Below are 20,716 nucleotides of genomic sequence, written 5' to 3' on the forward strand. Positions count from 1 at the left end.
TTGCATTGTAAAACTATCTTCTTACCTGAATCCATTTATTTTAAAGATATGAGCTAGGAGAGGACGATTGACATAGCAAGGGACTTTACATTCTTGATAATGATACCTCCTATAGTAGTTTCTCTAGGGCTAGTTTACTGTCTTCAAACTTTAGCACTTTTGAACAAGATTGTATGTTGTGCATTTTCAGCTAGGCCACCCAAACTTTACATATATGCAATATTTATTCCCCATTTTTTTTCTAAACTTGACGTCTCTTCTCTATCTAGTGATGTGTGTATCTAGGCTAAACAACATCGAGTATCTTTTTCCTCACAACCATATAAACCTAAACAACCATTTACCCTCATCCATAGTGATGTTTGGGGTCTTTCCAAAGTCACCACCTCATAGAGAAAGTGATGGTTTGTTACTTTCATCGATGATCATACCCGTCTTCTTGGGTCTACCTTATCATATATAAATATGAGGTTTCATCCATTTTCTAAAACTTCTATCATACCATTGAAACACAATTCCATACGAAAATTGTAATTCTTTAGAGTGATAATGGTTGGGAATTCAAAAACCATACCTTATAAGGGAATTGTTCACCAAACCTTGTGCGCTTACACTCATCAACAAAATAGAGTGACCGAGCAGAAAAACCATCACCTTCTGGAAGTAGCCCATTCCCTTACTTCCTTTCCTTCATACATATGGGGAGATGTTATTCTTACAGCAGCTCATTTAATCAATAGAATGCCTTCTTGTATCCTCCACCTTCAAACTCCCTTGGATTGTCTTAAAGAGTCTTACCCCTCTACTCGTCTTGTTTCTGAGGTTCCTCTCCGTGTGTTTGGGTGTACTACTTATATTCATAATTTTGGCCCTAATCAGACCAAATTTACCCCTCAGGCTCAGGCATGTGTGTTTGTTGGGTATCCCCTTCACCAACACAGTTATAAATGTTTTCACCCGTCGTCCAAAAAATACTTTATCTTTGTGGATGTTACTTTCTGTGAGAACCGACCCTACTTTCTTTTTAGCCATCTTCAGGGGGAGAGTGTGAGTGAAGAGTCTAACAACACCTTTAAATTTATCAAACCTACTCCTAGTACCGTGTTTGACGTTGATCCTCATCCCATAATCCTACCTACAAACCAAATTCCTTGAAAAACGTATTACAATGAAGAATCTCATAAAGGAAGTCGGGTCTCCTACTAGCTAGTCACCGGCTCCAGTCCAAGACTCCGAACCTCCTCAAGATCAAGGTATGGAAAATCCTATAGAACCTTGTACTAATAATACGATGAGTGAGAATGACAGGTTTGACGTTGCTGTTTTTGAAAATGTGTAAGAAAAGAACCGTGGTGAAGAAACTGAGGTCAGAACAAAAACCAGTAACAATGAAGCTAAACATGGTCATACAGGGAAACTTGATGAGTATGATCCCTCTCTTGACATTCTTATTGCTCTGAGAAAAGGTATCAGGTCATGTACTAAACATCCCCTTTGTAACTATGTTTCCTATAATAATCTCTCTCCACAGTTTAGAGCTTTTACAGCAAGCATTGACTCTGCCATAATACCAAAAAGTATCTACACTACTCTAAAGTATCCTGAATGCAAGAATCCTATTATGGAAGAGATGAAGGCTCCTGAAAAGAATAGAGCTTTGGAGATTTTTACTCTACCCAAGGGACGCAGAACTGTAGGATGCAAATGAGTGTTCTCTCTCAAATAACAAAGCAGATGGTACTCTTAATAGAAACAAGGCAAGGTTAGTTGCAAAGGGATTTACTCAGACCTATTCAAAAACTTTTTTCTCAAGTTGCTAAGTTAAATACTGTTAAAGTCCTGCTATCTGTTGTTGTGAACAAAGATTGACCTCTATACCAGCTGGATGTTAAGAATGCTTTTTTGAATGGAGACCTTGTGGAGGAAGTCTATATGAGACCACTCCAGGATTTGAAGCCCATTTTGTTCAGCAGGTTTGAAAATTCTAGAAATCCTTATATAGTTTGAAACAACTTTCCAGAGCATGGTTTGACAGATTCACTACCTTTGTCAAGTCCCAAGGGTGCAGTCAAGGGCACTCTAACCATACTTTATTTACAAAGGTTTCCAAGACAGAGAAAATTGTTGTTCTAATAGTTTATGTGGATGACATTATTTTGACTGGAGATGATCAAACAGAAATCTGTCAACTAAAGCAGAGAATAGGTGATGAATCTGAAATCAAGGATTTGGAAAATCTAAAATATTTCCTTGGAATAGAGGTGGCCAAATCTAAAGAAGGTATCTCCGTGTCTCAGAGAAAATACACCCTTGATTTGCTAACCAAGACAGGTATGTTGGGATGTCGTCCTGCTGACACGCCTATTGAATTCAACTGTAAACCAGGAAACTTTGATGATCAAGTTCTAGATGATAAAGAACAATATCAGCGCCTTGTAGGTAAATTAATTTACTTATCCCATACTCGTCCTGATATTTCCTTTGTTGTGAGTGTTGTCAGCCAGTTTATGCAGGCTCCCTATGAGAAACACATAGAAGTTACTAACAGAATTCTTAGATACTTGAAAAATACACCTGGTTGATGTTTAGAAAAATAGATAGAAAGACCATTGAGGCATATACTGACTCAGATTGGGTAGAATATGTTGTTGACAAAAAGTCTATCTCTGGTTATTGTACCTTCGTTTGGAGAAATCTTGGAACTTGGAGGAGTAAGAATAAAGTATTGTGGCCAGGAGCAGTGCTAAGGCCGAATACAGAGCTATAAGTTTGGGAATATATAAGGAAATTTGGCTCCAGAAAGTCTTGTCAGAGCTTCTTCAGGAATATGAGACACCATTGAAGCTTTTTTGTGATAATAAAGTCGCTATTAGTATTGCTAACAGCCCAATTCGACATGATAGAACTAAATATGTTGAGATTGATCGACATTTCATTAAAGAAAGACTTGATAATGGAAGCATATGCATTCCGAACATTCCTTCGAGCCAACAAGTTGCTGATGTTCTCACCAAGAGGTTTCTTAGACCACACTTCGACCTTTGTGTTAGCAAGTTAGGACTCATTAATATTTACGTCCCAACTTGAGGGGGAGTGTTAGAATTACTAGAGTTTTACCCTTAGAGTATTTTTAAAAAGAATAATATGGAAGATTTTATTTCCTAAATCTTTTCCTTTCTTACTCTTATTGTATTCTATTTATTCTCTCTCTTTGTACCTATTGTATTTTATTCATAAGAAAAATAATAAAACTAAAGTATCCTGGTTTTTCTCCCAGATCTCAAGTTTCCACGTAAGTCTTGTGTTGGTGTTAATTGCTTTTAATTAAAATAATAGCAAATGTTTGCTAACTTAAAATTTTCATTTAACAATAAAGAATGTAGATCTCTAGCTAGAATTAGAGCAACAATATCTACAATTTAAGGAATAAATAATTAAGCATAAATTAGTGCAGTAATTTATAAGAAGATTCGTCTCTAAATACCACCTCACCGAAAAATCAAAGCAAAGAAAAAACCCACCTGAGAAATCAAGCTTCCAAACATAGATTTAGAAGGAAATTGTAATACCCAGACAACTAAAAATGGGAGGAAATTGATCCAAATGATCTGAAAAACTGTTGTAAATTTCTACCCTCCTGTTTTTGCATCTGCCTTTTGATTATGATATCCAAGAGAGAGTTAGGAAAAGACAGAAAGGGAGAGTTATGGTTTTTCAAGGGGCATTGCTAATCTTTTTTTAATCATTCCAATTTTATCAGATGTCCACAAAGGAAGAAGACTCCTACTCTAAGCTGTATATATAGAATATCTCATTGCTTATCCTTACCACCATGTGGGAGTGGTCAAGTTTTGCAAGCAGTATGAGATTCGTCTGTTTCCTACTTCTAGTCAAGCAGCTGGAACTGACATAAATAAATAAAAGCATATTATATAGAAAACAATGTTAATGATGAACAAATCCTCCATTTCTAATAATATATATCATTCTCAAATCTTGAGCACATAATCTATACAATGAATAGCTTATCTTGCAAATTTTTCTTAGTTCCAATGTAGACATCTTCCCAAAAAAGTTTCTTTTTGTTTCTTTTCTTTTGTTAAATTTTATAGTTGGGAAGCCTCGTACTAAACTATATGCCACAAGACCAAAAAGCATGATACAATGAAACACCATATTTTATAAATCTAGAACTCGACAAGGACACATTTATCAAAATAAACATTTTAAAAAATATAGATCATTTTTATAGTAAAAGATAATTCAATGTAAATAAGTTGATGCATCCACATGTTTAAAGACTTAGCTTGAAGTACTTCACACTCAAAAAGTTATTATATTATTATTTTATATGTATCTCTTTAGTCTACATTCTATGAACGATTAATATATTTATTACACTAACAAGTATCTGATACATGTTTAACAAATGTCGAAGTGTTTAATACGTTTCAGATATATAGACACGTTAGACAAACTAAAGTAATATATATCCGTGAATTCAAAGATCTAAATTCATGATGTACATCTTTGATTTAGTTAGGCCAACCTATTCCCCTAGCAACAATTTAGAAAGTACTCCCCCTCCAATTTTTTCTCTTCAAAATAAATATATTTCCCCCATGATGGGTAAGAATCTATAACAACTTCAGAAAATGAAATTTGCAGAAGCAAAGCAAATAGAAAGCAAATTAAGTTAGTAGAGTGAAAAAGAATCTCAGTCATGTCTCATCCAAAACATGAGGTTAGCTGAACATTTTTATTACTATTTTTGATCAACAAGATATGTCTTGGGAATATGATATAGAACTAAAATGAGGTTAAGAAGTATCTTGGGAATATGAAATAAAATCAAAAGGTAGAAGAGAAAAAAATTTGGACCATTTCTCGATTTGTGCGTGTCATCCTTGCGCAGGGGCCATGCTAATCTTCTCTGTATCGTTCCAATTTTATCGGATGTCCCCGAAGGGACAATCATAAACCTCCACTAAGTTAGATATATAGAATATTCTAGTGTTTTTCCCAGGCGATGTGGGAATTCTCTTCAAAGCCCCACATGGATATAAACTATATTAAAATAAAGATACCCTCACCTACTCCACATGATAAAAAAAATTAAAAAAAAAAAAGCAATAAAGTCATAAAGAAAATGGTCAAACAAAATTCTTGGGAAATTGCCAAATATAGTTCATTTTTTAAGGGGTTGTGAGGTTTTAGGATTGTTGGGGGGAGAAAATTAGACTTTAAAGATAAAAAAGAAAAAAAAAAGAGTAAAAAGTCCAATTTAGCCTTGAATGAAATTTTCCCTTCTTTTTCACCCAACAAACTCACAATCTTCTCCCACTTGTTATCTTCTTCCTCTAACTTCTCTCTAACCTCTTTCAAATTCTCTTTCTCTTCAAAATTTGTTTATTTTAATTATTAAAAAGTATTTTTAAAATAAATTTATATATTAATTGTTTTAAGTTTCCATCAACTCCCTCCCATTTTCGATTCTTTTTTTAAACATGTCATAAATTTAAACAAGTAATAAATTAGATTGTTTTTCCTTTTTATAGTTTGATAAGATATTTTTTTAACTACGTTATATTAACTTATCTAGTTGAATTTGGATATGATTTTTTTTACAATTAAACATTTATATAGTTTCATCTCTTTGATTTAAATTTTAGAACAAAATATTTAGGTTTATGATTATTTTATTTTATCTTTTTATGTGAAATTAGATAGGTGTGTACCTTAACCTTAATTTACTTATTTATTTATTTAATAATTTATTAAACTTATTCTTTCAGACTTTTATGGTTAATTTTCATAAATATAACAAAGCATTAAAATATTTATCGTCTGTATAACAAAATCAAAAAACCCATAAAGCTTGCTATTTTTTTTTTTAATATTCCAAGTTTCATTGTTCTTCCTTTCAATATTCTTTCTTATCTTCTTCTGTAATTTTCTTTTCCTTTCTATCTTCTTTCTTCTTTTCTTCTGCAATTTTTCATTTATACTTTTTTGAAATCATGATCTTTGTTTCCAATCAATCATAAATCTTGCATTATTTTTTTTAAAGTGTTTTTGGTTCAAAATCGTGTACCAAATATAAAAAATCTTGGTACACGATCATGAACAAAAATCAAATTTCTACCTCTCTTAAGAAAGATTAAGAATAAGTTTGAAAAAATAAGTTTAATAAATCATTAAATAAATAAGTAAATCAAGGTTCGGATACACACCTATCTAATTTCACATAAACAAGTAAAATAAAATAAAAAATCATAAGCCTAAATGTTTTGTTCTAAAATTTAAACCATATAGATGAAGCAAAATATATATATATATATATGTAACGACTCAACTCCTTATACTGAGCCGAAGTCATTACTAAATGTAATTAACATAATTTAAGTCATAAAGTTTAGTTAAAATGAATAAAACCTCAAAATTTTCTTTATAAAAAATCAAATCAGGGTAATGTGCGAAATATAAAAAAAATATTAAAATCCTACTCGGGCCCTATCTATTTTAAAGAAACGAAATAGTAAATAAAGAAGAAAATAAAACTCAAGTACTAAATGTTTAAAACGAGGTGTGAGCGGAAGCAGAAATCCCTATGGCTCCCCACGGTCACTTCTTGTCGCTCGCTAGCTTGCCCTTGCCCCTACCTCGGCCTCTACCTAAAATACATGACATGGAGAGAGTGAGTATAAAATACTCAGTAAGGGACCCAATACTAGTCCCACTAGGTGCCTGTTAACTTCCTATTAGAGTTCTGAAAATGGTACCCAATCTATGGCACGTTCTCGAACAAGTGCAACATGCGCTCCCGTAGGAACAAAAATCTGGTCTTCGGTGTCCTGGGGGAGCACCTAGGACATACTGGTCTGTAGTGAACCCGGAGGAAGCACTAAGACAATCGGGCTGCGAAGATCCCGTCGAATCACTCGAATCATATCTATATCCATGCTAGACTGGCGTCCTATCGGACTACGCAGTCCTAAATAGGTGGTGATCCCGAAGGACACCCATGCAGGTACGACTCTAATAGGCTAAGCTAACAGGTACCCTAACCACAGCATACATATACATAACACCATCATGTAATCATATTAGTCTAATCATCCTCTCACATCTCATCACAATATCCAACATACAGTCATAATAAGCCACGTCATCACATTACCATGCCATCATATAAAACCACATCATCAGTCACATCATACTCTCATTAATTTACATGTGTTATACAGTCTAGTCCTTAACATGCATAACTGGAAGTGTATACGGTCTCATGGTTCTAGTCGTAAAGCTAATAGTAGAAATCTCTTACCTGGAGATTTGCTCAACGAGTCCTAACGACCAGAAAAATGTGCTTTCCAAGCAGCAAGGTCTTAAATGTTTAATACGCCAATTTTCATGATTAACTCGGAAAATGACCCAAGACCCAAAAATGTAGTTGAGACAACTTACCATAGGTCGAGGTTGCAACGCTTGAGCCCTTGCTGAAGAAATCCAACGTTCCAAGTCAATTGGTCCAAGGTGTTCCTTAAGAGAAATAATTTAATTTAGTCCAAATTAAATTATTTAGGTTGAAATTCAAGTCTCGGCTGGGTATGCAAAGAAACCCATTTGACTTATCAAAATAGGTGCAAAGGGACCGGAGCAGGCTGGCGGCTCGAGGACAGGCGAGTCGGCTCGGCTAGAGAAGCAGGAACCGGCTCGGCTTGAAGGCTGGGATCGGCTCGGACACAGCGCAGACAGGCGCGACGCGGCGTAGAGTGGAGCAGCTCGGCTACGATGCGGGCGTGGCTCGGCTTGGGCGCAGGTGCTGTGCGCGTGCGGCTCGACTGGCGGTGCAGACGCGGGTCGTTCGGGTCGCGGGCCGGAGACGCGACCGAGTCTAGTTTACGCGTGAACGAGGCGCAACGCGGGTTTCCGGACTCGGGCGGATCGACGGGGTTCGAGGGTCGGTGCGAAGGCGCAGTCGCGGCTTGGCTTCGTCGGCTTCGACGGGTGGCGCGAGGCGATCCAACTAACACTGCGGCTACGGGTCGACGGCTTTGCTTCACGCGAGACGGCTGGCGCGGGGTGGTCCCGCTAACACTGCGACTGCGGGTCGACGGCTCCGCTTCACGCGAGACGGCTGGCGCGGGGCAGACGAGGGACCGGCGGAGCTCCACGTGGTCGGTTCAGGATTGCAGCTGAGGTCCCGTACGTGCTGGCTGAAATCCAGCGGCGCGGTAGAGCTGTGGTCGGCGGCGGCTAGGGTTTCAAATTAGCTTCCCTTTTCCTCTTTTTTTTTTAAGAAGATGATGGGTTTTTATGGTGCACGGGTCCCTAGGCCTCATTTAAACACCAATTAACCCCACCTTCTCTCTCCTCCTCCAAATCTCACCAAATCCCCCTTTTCTCTCTTTTTAAAATAATTCTTTCTTTCTTTCTTTTCCCCAATTAAATCCTCACATCTCTCTCCTCAACCAACCAACCTTAAACTTCAATAAATAACTTTACCAAATTTATTTCCAAATAAAACAATTATTATCCAAATCAAAATAATTATAACTCTAAACCTTAATTAATAACAAAGTAAAAAATAATCAAGTTCCTCAAGTAAATTCGAAATTTCCATAGTTACACTTAAGACGATAAAATGAAAAATCCAATCTGTTGGGGCGTTACAACCTTCCCTCCTTAGAAAACTTTCATCCTCGAAAGTTCTAATCCTCGACCAGCTCGGGGTACTGGGCTCTCATGTCCTTTTCTCTCTCCCACGTGGCCTCTTCAACTCCATGGTTTCGCCAAAGAACTTTGACCAGTGAAATTTCTCGACTACGGAGCTTCTTGACTTCCCTTGCCAAGATCTCAACAGGCTGCTCCTCGTAGCTCAAGTTCTCACTGATTTGCAGTGGCTCGAAGTCCACTACATGCATCGGATCTACGACATACTTCCTCAGCATGGAGACATGGAACACATCGTGCACTGCAGAAAGAGATGGGGGCAACGCCAAGCAGTAAGCTACAGGGCCAATCCGCTCCAGTATCTCAAACGGCCTACAAAGCGTGGACTTAGCTTCCCCTTCTTCTCGAACCTCAGAACACCCTTCATAAGTGCTACCTTCAGAAAGACCATGTCTCCCACCTCAAACTCGAGATCCTTGCGTCGTACATCAGCATAACTCTTCTGTCTGCTCTGTGCTGTCAGCATACGAGCTCGGATCTTCTGTATGGTTGCATTGGTGGTCTGAACTAACTCGGGGCCTAGCATCCTCTGCTCACTGACCTCGCCCCAGCAGACAGGAGATCTACAACACTTACCATATAGAGCCTCAAATGGTGCCATGCCGATAGTAGCATGGTAGCTGTTATTATAGACGAACTCTATCAAATGCAAATGGGAGTCCCAACTCCCTGAAAACTCTAGCACACAGGCTCTCAGCATGTCCTCCAAAATCTGGTTCAGCCTCTCTGTTTGACCATCGGTCTGCGGATGAAAAGCTGTGCTGAAGTCTAACCTCGTGCCTAATGCAAGTTGAAGTCCTTTTCAGAACTTCAATGTGAAACGAGCATCTCTGTCCGAAACGATGGATACAGGTACTCCATGAAGTCTCACTATCTCCGTCATATATAGCTGTCCCCTCTTACTGGCAGTGTAAGTGGATTTTCCTGGAACAAAGTAGGCTGACTTCGTGAGTCTGTCGACAACAACCCAGATCACTGTATAGCCCTTTAGGGTCTTGGGCAGTCCTGTAATGAAGTCCATCGACACACTCTCCCATTTCCATCCCGACACACTCAAGGGTTGCAACAACCCGACTGGTCGCTGTCTAGGTGCCTTCACCTGCTGGCATACCAGACACCTATTGACAAAATCTGCCACTTCTCTCTTCATGTTCCTCCACCAATAGACACCCCTTAAGTTCTGGTACATCTTTGTACTTTCAAGGTGCATAGTAAATGGAGAACTATGAGCCTCAGTCAAAAGCTCTGTCTTGACTGCACTGTCTTCTGGCACACACAAGCGTCCCTCAAACGTAAGGCCATCGTCAGAGGATATGGAGAAATCCTCACCTAGCCCTGTCTCTACCAAACGACGTTTCTCGACCAAATAAGGATCATTTAACTGAGCAACAATAATCCTCTGTCTCAGGGTCGGCTGTACTGAAAACTGTGAGGTAACCTCTCCTACGGAGACTGCAATCTCGGCTCTCTCAAAATCTCTAAGTAAGGGGGCTTGCTTGGTGATCAGTGCTGTTGAATGTGCAACCTTCCTACTCAGCGCATCAGCTACTACATTTAGCCTTACCTGGGTGGTACAGAATCTCACACTCATAGTCTTTCACTAACTCAAGTCACCTCATCTGCCTCATGTTCAGCTCCTTGGGTGAAGAAGTACTTCAGGCTCTTATGGTCAGTGAAAATCTGTATCTTCTCACCATACAGGTAGTGCCTCCATATCTTTAGTGCAAAGACCACTGCTGCCAACTCTAAATCGTGGGTAGGGTAGTTCTGCTCATGACTCTTCAACTGACGGGAGGCATAAGCAACTACCTTACCTTGTTGCATCAGAACACAGCTCAGTCCCTTTTTGGAGGCATCATTGTAGATCACAAAACTTCTCGACCCATCGGGCACTGTCAGGACTGGTGCAGTCACTAGCTTCTGCTTAAGCTCCTGGAAGCTACCCTCGCAAGCTGGGCTCCAAACAAAAGGGGTTTCCTTCCTGGTCAACTGGATCAAGGGGCTGGCTATACGTGAGAAGTCTTCCACGAACCTCCTATAGTAACCTGCCAAGTCCAGGAAACTACGAATCTCGCCAACTGTAGACGGTCGAGGCCAATTGGTAACCGCTTCGATCTTTGTTGGATCCACAGAAACTCCCTCACTGGACACCCATGTCCAAGGAAAGATACCTTCTTCAGCCAGAACTCGCACTTGGAGAACTTGGCATACAGCCTATTGGCTCGAAGAGTCTCCAAAACTTGGTGCAAGTGCTCCTCATGCTCAACCTCCGTTTTGAAGTAGATCAAAATGTCGTCAATGAAAACTATGACGAACGAGTTTAGGAAGTCCTTAAACACCCTATTCATCAAGTCCATGAATACCGCAGGAGCATTAATCAACCCAAAAGACATCGCAATGAACTCATAATATCCGTATCTAGAACGAAAGGCCGTCTTAGGGATATCACTGTCCCTGATTCTCAACTGGTGATAGCCTGATCGCAGGTCGATCTTAGAAAAGACAGTGACTCCATGCAACTGATCGAACAAGTCATCAATCCTGGGCAAGGGGTAGCGGTTCTTGACTGTCACCTTATTCAGCTCTATGTAGTCAATGCAAAGGCGCATCCACCCATCCTTCTTTTTCACAAACAACACTGGGGCTCCCCAAGGTGACACACTGGGTCAGATGAAACCCCTTTCCAGCAACTTCTACAGCTGTACCTTTAGCTCCTTTAGCTCGGCTGGAGCCATTCTGTAAGGGGCCCTCGAGATAGGAGCAGTGTCCGGTTCTAACTCGATGGCGAAGTCTATCTCCCTGGGAGGCGGAAGTCTTGGAAGCTCGTCGGGGAAAACATTAGGGTACTCCCTTACCACTGGTTCGGAGGACAGGGAAACTTCTTGTTCTCTGGTATCCACTACGCTTGCCAAGATGTCCCAAGTACCCTGGCTGAGCAGTTTACTCGCCTTCATGGCTGAGATGACCTTGGGTATACATACAATGTCTGCCCCCCTAAATTTGAAACTAGGCCCAGAGGGAGGGTTGAAGACGACTTCCTTACCAAAACAGTCTATACTTGCATAGTTAACTGACAGCCAATCCATGCCTAAAATCACATAAAAATCCTGCATGTCTAACACTAGTAGGGTCACGTCTAACATATGATTCGCTATCTTCACCCGACATGCTTTTATTTTTTTTGTTAGACAACAGGACCTCCCCAGATGGAGTAGAAACAGAAAAAACACTACCCAATGGTTCTACCTCTAAACCCACATGCTGAACGAACACAGAGGATATGAATGAGTAGGATGACCCAGAGTCAAACAGTACAAAAGCATAATGCCCCAAGATTGGGAGCGTACCTGTCACCACTTTACCAGCTCGCTCGGCCTCCTGACAGGTAGTGGCAAAAACTCTTCTCTGTTGGGAAGCGGAAGGCTGGTGCGGTGTCGACTCAAAGGGTTTTCGAGGACACGCATTAGCAGTGTGTCCTGGTTGTCTACACCTGAAGCAAACTTCACTCCCGACCAAGCAACGTGCTCCATGGACTCTCCCACAGGTAGCACAGACAGGTAGCTCTCTCAGAGTTCTCGCGGCTGCTGCAAGCTCCCGTCGGTGTCTCTGAAAGACACCTCCTGACCTCAGAGTTCGCTGCGGTATCACGTCAGGCTGCGACTCAACCTTCCTCTTCTGTCCCAGGGCTGACCCTCTGTCGACGGCCTTAGACGAATCGGCTCTCTCATGCAGGCTCAAATCTAGTGCTATGCGTAGTGCATCAGCATGAGTAGCTAGCCGGAGGGCTCGGACAATGCCCTGGACGTCTAGTCTGAGACCTCTAACAAATTTCTCAGTCCTGGCAGCCTCATCCCTTACCACATCGGAAGCGAAACGGGATAGCATGTCGAACTCGGCGACGTACTGCTCCACGGTCATGTTGCCTTGCTCCAAGTTTAGGAATTCTTGCAGCTTGGCGTGCTTCACGTTGTCAGAGAAGAACTTAGCGTAGAAGTTTTCCTTGAACTGCTCCCAGGTTATTTTGCTGACGTCGCCCCCCAGCATCCTCTCAGCAGTCTCCCACCAGGCGGTGCCTCTATCCTCCAGGAAGAAAACTGCACACTGCACCTTTTGGTCTTCTGGGCACTTCATGTACCGAAAGATAGTCTCTATGGACGTCAACCACATTTGTGCCTTTGTGGGGTTGTCCATGGATCTGTCAAAAGTCTTAGGATTATACTTCCTAAAGTCTCTCAAGTGTTTGGCCTCAACCGACAGTTGAACTGGCGCGGGCTGAGCTTCCACCGGGGCTGGAGGAATGACGGTCTGGGCCTGAACAGGGGCGACCTGGTTCTGCTGGACAGCGAGGAAAGGCGCTAGAGCAGCTTGCAACATGTCTTGATAGCGCTGCTCCATTACGGCAAGATCTGCCTGGGTGACCGGTGCGTTAAGGTCGACCGTCGGCACAGCAGGTTGCTCCTCCGACTGGCCACGACCGGCTCCTCTGCCTCCCCTACCACCTCCTCGACGTGCACCTCTACGTGGCGGCATTCTCCCTAAATTTCACCAGTAAAAACTTTTACCACAAGAACATAACACTCAAATTTTTATGTCTAGTCTATTCAAGCAAGATTATAATCTTAACATTAAAAGGCTTTGAGACATACCTAGCGAGTGACGAAGGACCGTATAACCATAGGGTAAAATAAAACCAAAACAAAACAAAGACTTACATCGTAAGTCAGTCTACAGAACCTAAAACACTGGGCTCTTATACCAACTGTAACGACCCAACTCCTTATACTGAGCCGAAGTCATTACTAAATGTAATTAACATAATTTAAGTCATAAAGTTTAGTTAAAATGAATAAAACCTCAAAATTTTATTTATAAAAAATCAAATCAGGGTAATGTACGAATTATAAAAAAAAATATTAAAATCCTACTCGGGCCCTATTTATTTTAAAGAAACGAAATAGTAAATAAAGAAGAAAATAAAACTCAAGTACTAAATGTTTAAAACGGGGTGTGAGCGGAAGCAGAAATCCCTATGGCTCGCCACGGTCACTTCTGGTCGCTCGCCAGCTTGCTCTTGCCCCTACCTCGACCTCTACCTGAAATACATGACATGGAGAGAGTGAGTATAAAATACTCAGTAAGGGACCCACTACTAGTCCCACTAGGTGCCTGTTAACTTCCTATTAGAGTCCTGAAAATGGTACCCAATCTCTAGCACGTTCTCAAACACGTGCAACATGCGCTCCTGTAGGAACAAAAATCTGGTCTTCGATGTCCCGAGGGAGCACCTAGGACATACTGGTCTGTAGTGAACTCGGAGGAAGAACTAAGACAATCGGGCTGCGAGGATCCCGTCGAATCACTCGAATCATATCTATATCCATGCTAGACTGGCGTCCCGTCGGACTACGCAGTCCTAAATAGGTGGTGATCCCAAAGGACACCCATGCAGATACGACTCTAATAGGCTAAGCTAAAAGGTACCCTAACCACAGCATACATATACATAACACCATCATGTAATCATATCAATCATCCTCTCATATCTCATCAGAATATCCAACATACAGTCATAATAAGCCACGTCATCACATTACCATGCCATCATATAAAACTACATCATCAGTCACATCATACTCTAGTTAATTTACATGTGTTATACAGTCTAGTCCTTAACATGCATAACTGGAAGTGTATACGGTCTCATGGTTCTAGTCGTAGAGCTAGTAGTAGAAATCTCTTACCTGGAGATTTGCTCAACGAGTCCTAACGACCAGAAAAATGTGCTTTCCAAGCAGCGAGGTCCTAAATGTTTAATACGCCAATTTTCATGATTAACTCGGCAAATGACCCAAGACCCAAAAATGTAGTTGAGACAACTTACCATAGGTCGAGGTTGCAACGCTTGAGCCCTTGCTGAAGAAATCCAACGCTCCAAGCAATTGGTCCAAGGTGTTCCTTAAGAGAAATAATTTAATTTAGTCCAAATTAAATTATTTAGGTTGAAATTCAAGTCTCGACTGGGTATGCAAAGAAACCCATTTGACTTACCAAAATAGGTGCAAAGGGACCAGAGCAGGCTGGCGGCTCAAGGATAGGCGGGTCGGCTCGGCTAGAGAAGCAGAAACCGGCTCGGTTTGAAGGCTGGGATTGGCTTGGACACGACGCGAACAGGTGCAGCGCAGCGCGGAGAGGAGCGGCTCGTCTACGACGTGGGCGCGGCTCGGCTTGGGCGCAGGTGCTGTGCGCATGCGGCTCGGCTGGCAGTGCAGACGTGGGCGTTCGGGTCGCGGGGTGGAGACACGACCGGGTCGGGTTTACGCGTGAACGAGGCGCGGCGTGGGTTTCCGGACTCGGGCGGATCGACGGGGTTCGCGGGTCGGTGCGGAGGGCAATCGCGATTTGGCTTCGCCGGCTTCGACGGGTGGCGCGGGGCGATCCAACTAACACTGTGGCTGTGGGTCGACGGCTCCGCTTCACGCAAAACGGCTGGCGTGAGGCGGTCTGGCTAACACTGCGGCTGCGGGTCGACGGCTCCGCTTCACTTTGAGGAAGAAGATAAGAAGTGAGGGGAAAGAGTGAGTTTATTGTGTGAAAGAGAAGGGGAAATTTTAATAAATTGGATTTTCACTCATATATTTCTTAAAAGTCTATTTTCACCCATCAATCCTAAAACCCCACAATCCCTTAAAGGATTATATTTGGCAATTTCCCAAAATTCTTCCAATAATAATTACGCCGTACTCACATAAACTTGAAATTATGAAAAAGGGGTTTAGAAATCCGTCAAATAAATCCCTTCAATTTGATTTCTCTTGTAAATATTATTAAAGCTGAATCAATTCAATTAGAGAAATGGAATAGAATTGATTTTGAGCCAATGAGTAACTATCACTCCAATCAACTTTCTGAGCGTTACCAAAAACGAGATATATATATAAGAACAAAAAGACATGTTCACTCCTAAATTCATGTCACACCAAACTAAAAACAAAAATAGTAGAGAATCTTTTGAGTTTGATATTCAAAATTTTATATTTGTTGTAGAAGTAAATAAAATAGCTTGAGTGTTGTCCATATTATAATGTACTTGAAATAGTAATTTAAAGATTTTTTAAAAGAAGTCTATTCAAAATGACATTGCGGGAAGAAGGTGTGTTCTTTATTTTCAATATATTTCATAATTTTAATAGATCTAAATTTTACACAGATTAGTATATAAATTCACAATAATTTATGAATTTTTAATTTCAATAAAATTTTAACAAATGTTATTACGAAATTCATTCAAATTTGTACGAAACTTTGATTTTTCAGTAATTATTTCAAAGAAAATTCTAAGTGCACTTTAATAATATTAAAATGAAGTGTAACTTTACGTGTTTAAAAATAAAAGTTGATTTACTTTAACACGTTGGATACCAAAATTTAATTAACAAACAGATACTACAAAAAATTTTGTTTTAAAAATCCTAATGAAAATGAACAAAGCAAAAAAGAAAAAAAAAAACTAAGAAAGTCAACCACTTATCAAAATTGTTGTTCATCCTACTTATTTAATAAAAGTTTGTCCATAAGATTGAGGTTTTTTTTTAATCACTAAACCAATTAAGTGACTAAATAAATAATTGTGTACCAAAACAATCTTTAAATAAATCATTTAGTCAAATCTAAACGATCGTGTACAAAAGAATCTTGAAAAAAATATATGAATATTATATACCAAGCCTAAACAATAGTGTAACCAAATTAAATAATCGTGTATAGAAAATCTTGAAAAAAATCAAATCTAAACGACCTTGTAACAAAACAATAACTAAATCTAAACGATCATGTACCAAATAAATTATGCACGTTGTGGACGACGTGGTTGACGGGACATTTTTGGTATTTTCAATTGTGAGTCTGTGGACTTTTTTCATTTTTTGAATTGTTAAATATTTTGTGTTATATTTTTTAAAAGATCCATTTAATAAATTTAAGAGGGCTAATGGAATAGAATGTGAAAAGTATAATAAATTAATGGGTTTGTTTCAAAAATAGAACAAAGCGCCAAAATATTTATACCGTATAAAACAATTTTGAAAAATAAAAAAGCTCAAAAACCCACAATGTGAAATAACAAAAGTACTCCGCGATTAATTGGTCACACATGCGTGAAAAATGAATTTAATTTGTACCAAGTCTAAATGATCTTGTATCCTTGTACCAAATTTAAACAATCTTATGCCAAATATAAACGATCTTGTACTCAATCTAAATGATCTTGTATCAAGTCTAAACAATCTTGTACTCAGTCTTAATGATCTATTAGTGGTAGCGTTCTATCTTTATGTCTATATGGGATAGACAACTGATCGTTCAAATATTGGTACATGATTGTTTAGACATGTACCAATATCTTTTAAGATCTTATATATACCAAGAAGGAAAAGAAGAAGATGAAAGATGGAGAAGGAAGAAATTCTAGAAAAGGAAATGGAGATTCGCAAACATGAAGAAGTGGAAATATAAAGAAGGAGAAACAATAATATGAAAAAAATTAATAATATGAAGAAGAGTCAAATAAATCGCAAAGAAGAAGAAAAATAACTGAAAAGTCGTCCTGCAATAATCAAAACTAATAAGAGCAAATATAGAATATATGAAAAAATAATTGAACTTCTTTCTTAAATTGTTATATGGGTCGTAAATATTTATAATTATAACATATGAATTCTTGTGTATATGTCAAAAGTTTTGAAATTTTTATTTTTTTTTTCATTTCAATAGTTCTAATGTTTTATATTAGATCCATTCTCAAAATCATTGGAAGGTTTTATTTTAAGAAAATTATAAAATTAAAGCATAATAAACTAGTTAATAATTAAGACTTTGATGATAGAAAACAAGACTTACCAACTAAAACAATACATATCCCATAATTATGTTTCTAGCAATATTAAAAGAATCATATATAATTAAATTATGTATAAACCAAACTAATTTAGACAAAAGTAAATTTTAGCATATTTTTGTTAATGATGATGGTTAATATTATATTTTTAGGTTTACACTATATACATAGTTACGATAATTTTAAAATAGAATTATAGATTTTATATAATATAATAAATGAGAATATAGCTTTTTTATTATATGATAGAAAATAAGGTAAATACGTATAAAAGAACATTATTATAAACATATTAATTTTAATTAAAAGTTAAATAAAAAATATATTTCTGTAAATTAAAGTTAGCGATTTAACCCGTTGAAATTTTATTCTATAAATTTAATATTTTTAAAAGTTATGTTTTTATTCATTTTTAAAAAAGTTACAATCTTTTGTACTAAGTTAATGAAAACACTATTAAAAAAAAAAATTGTACTAAGTTAATTAAAACAATCCTTTGTACTGCTATATTAGTTAGATTTAAGTTATATTCAATAAGCTATATGATATCAACCATTAAACATTAATATATCATACTGCATGAAGAAACAGTAATATATTATATATTGAAAGATAGTATTATAGTACAAAAATAAATAAAAGGAAGGCAAAAATATTTATACCATATTGAACAATTAAGAAAAACAAAACTCATATGCCCACAATGTGAAATAACAAAAGTATCTACATTTAATCGGTCATACATGTATGAAAAAAAGATTTTGTGCTCAGTCTAAATGATCTCATACCCAATCTAAATGATTTCTTAACAAGTCTAAACAATCTCGTAACAAGTGTAAATAATCTCGTAGCAAGTCTTTACAAGTCTAAACGATCTTGTACCGAGTCTAAATAATCTTATACCATTGTACCATGTCTAAACGATTTTGTACCCAGACTAAACGATCTTTGTACCAAATCTAAACGATTTATTAATGATAGTAGTCTATTTCTGTCTTGTACTAATATCATTTAAATCTTGTACGAATTGTATCAAATATTATTTAAATTTTGTACCAAGAATATGAGAACTAAAGAAAAAGGATTGAGTTAGTTTAAAATGCGTAAATTAATTAAACTTTCGTAATTAATTAAATATTAAAATTAACCATTTTTTAAATATTTGTCTCAGATTCATTTTTTCTTTTCTTTTTAATTTTTTAAATATTTGTCTCATCTTTTTAGATTCATTTTTTCTTTTCTTTTTAGATTCAGAGTAAAAAACTAAATTGTGTATACACGTTGGACATCCTTATATTACAAAATATTATACTTTTTTTTCACTCTTTTTTCATCCAACAGAAAAAAAACAAATAAAGACTCATTCCCTCCCCATATTACATTTGCCATCCTACGGCTCCAATCCATTCCCTAGTAAAAAACCATTTGACTAAAATTGTAGGGACCAATTCCAAAGGATCCCTTAAAAAATAAGCGTATGCCGCTGTAAGCGACGAGCACACAATATTCTTTAGTAAAAGGCGAAAGAATAGTTCGCTCTGTGCTCATCGCACGGCTCCATGGCTTTTGCTTTTGAATGTCAATGAGTTTATATAGGCACTGCACGAATTCACTTGGCCGTGTTCTTTCCGATGTGGGAATTCTCAATATCCAAGGCTATTTTTGTCTTCCATTTTATTCTTTTTCTTTTGGGTGCTGCTCTGTTTATTCAGATATCAGAAACCAAACAAAAGTTGCCACGTGGTTTATCCCTTACAGCACTATTAACTAAAACCCCAAACAAACTTAACCAGAGCTCTTACCAATATTATATATATATATATATATATATATATATATATATATATATATATATGATTACCACCATGAAAGACACCCAAATTTACATTTTACATACAGCACTATATATATTTATATCAATAAGACACCCAAATTTACAATTTACATTCACCTTTGGTTTAGCTTGTTAGATTTATTCTTAAATATAATATTATCATTAATGTGATCCAATTGCATTATCTATTATTTATCCCTTTTGAACTTATTATTTTATTAAGTCCATTAGATTAAAAGATAATGTCTTACTTTAACACCATGATGGGCGGTGTCTATAAATAAAACTTTAGGGATTGGTCCTTTCACTGCTTCATTAACTAGTTTATTCTTCCCATCAAGAAACTTAAATTAAGTCTAAAAGGAAGGCAAGTGAGAGAAACACAATTCCTCAAGAAGATTATTCATGGATCAAAGTATGTTGTTCCTTAACTAATTTTTAATTTGCAAAGTTATCTAGTTCAAAGATTTTGGCATTTATCGTTATATACAATGTTAAGGTTTATTATATATTCATGAAACTAAAGTTTACATGATTATTCATAATATAGATATCATATTAAAATAATCACAAATAATTATTTTCTTAATTTGCAAAACACTATCAATAGAATATCTATAAAACTTAATAATTTGGTCACTTTGGTGACTAACAAATTATTCCTAATATATAGATATCAAACAACATAATGCCAAGTGATTTACCTCATAATTCAGTTAGATACAAGAATTTCATCAAAACTTCAAATATTTATACATTATCCTCCAAAAATTTAATTGTATAATTTAAATTTTAAAGATAAATAGATACTTTAAACATAACACATAAAATAGAATTAACACATGATCATCAATTTCAACATAAACTAAATATATGCAATATTTCAAAAATCATTAAAATCTAAAATTTAATTAGATTTATGATGAATTAGATTTTCAACGATATTGTAATCTTTATTAGATTTTAATTTCTTTAATTATGGATTAAAAAAGATTTAATTCACTAAATTTTCTGAAGAAAAACTTGAAATTGATATGAAAAGAAAAATTTTTTTGACAAGCCTTCTAATTCCTTTAATTAGGTTTGTATTTCATTAGATAATACTTTAATTGCTAATCAAAATTGAAAAAAAAAAAAGGAACATAATACTTTGGCCGGCGGTGGATCAATTAAAATTTGATGGCCGCGGTGGATCAATTAAAAGCTTTTATAATTTTCTTTCTTTTTCCAGCTTTCGATAAAATCAAATTTTC

At 37.3% G+C, this 20,716-nt stretch overlaps 2 non-coding genes across 2 annotated transcripts; both read right to left on the reverse strand.

The window, feature by feature from the left end:
• Positions 1-4,869: 4,869 nt before the first annotated feature.
• On the reverse strand, positions 4,870-4,972 carry LOC127150775 (U6 spliceosomal RNA). The gene has a single exon (XR_007823354.1). It is a non-coding gene; the product is annotated as a U6 spliceosomal RNA (small nuclear RNA).
• A 14,097-nt stretch (positions 4,973-19,069) lies between these two features.
• Positions 19,070-19,186, reverse strand: LOC127150773 (U5 spliceosomal RNA). The gene has a single exon (XR_007823352.1). It is a non-coding gene; the product is annotated as a U5 spliceosomal RNA (small nuclear RNA).
• Positions 19,187-20,716: the final 1,530 nt, after the last annotated feature.

This window comes from Cucumis melo, chromosome 8 (genome assembly GCF_025177605.1).
Source record: "Cucumis melo cultivar AY chromosome 8, USDA_Cmelo_AY_1.0, whole genome shotgun sequence".
Classification (NCBI taxonomy): Eukaryota; Viridiplantae; Streptophyta; class Magnoliopsida; order Cucurbitales; family Cucurbitaceae; genus Cucumis; species Cucumis melo.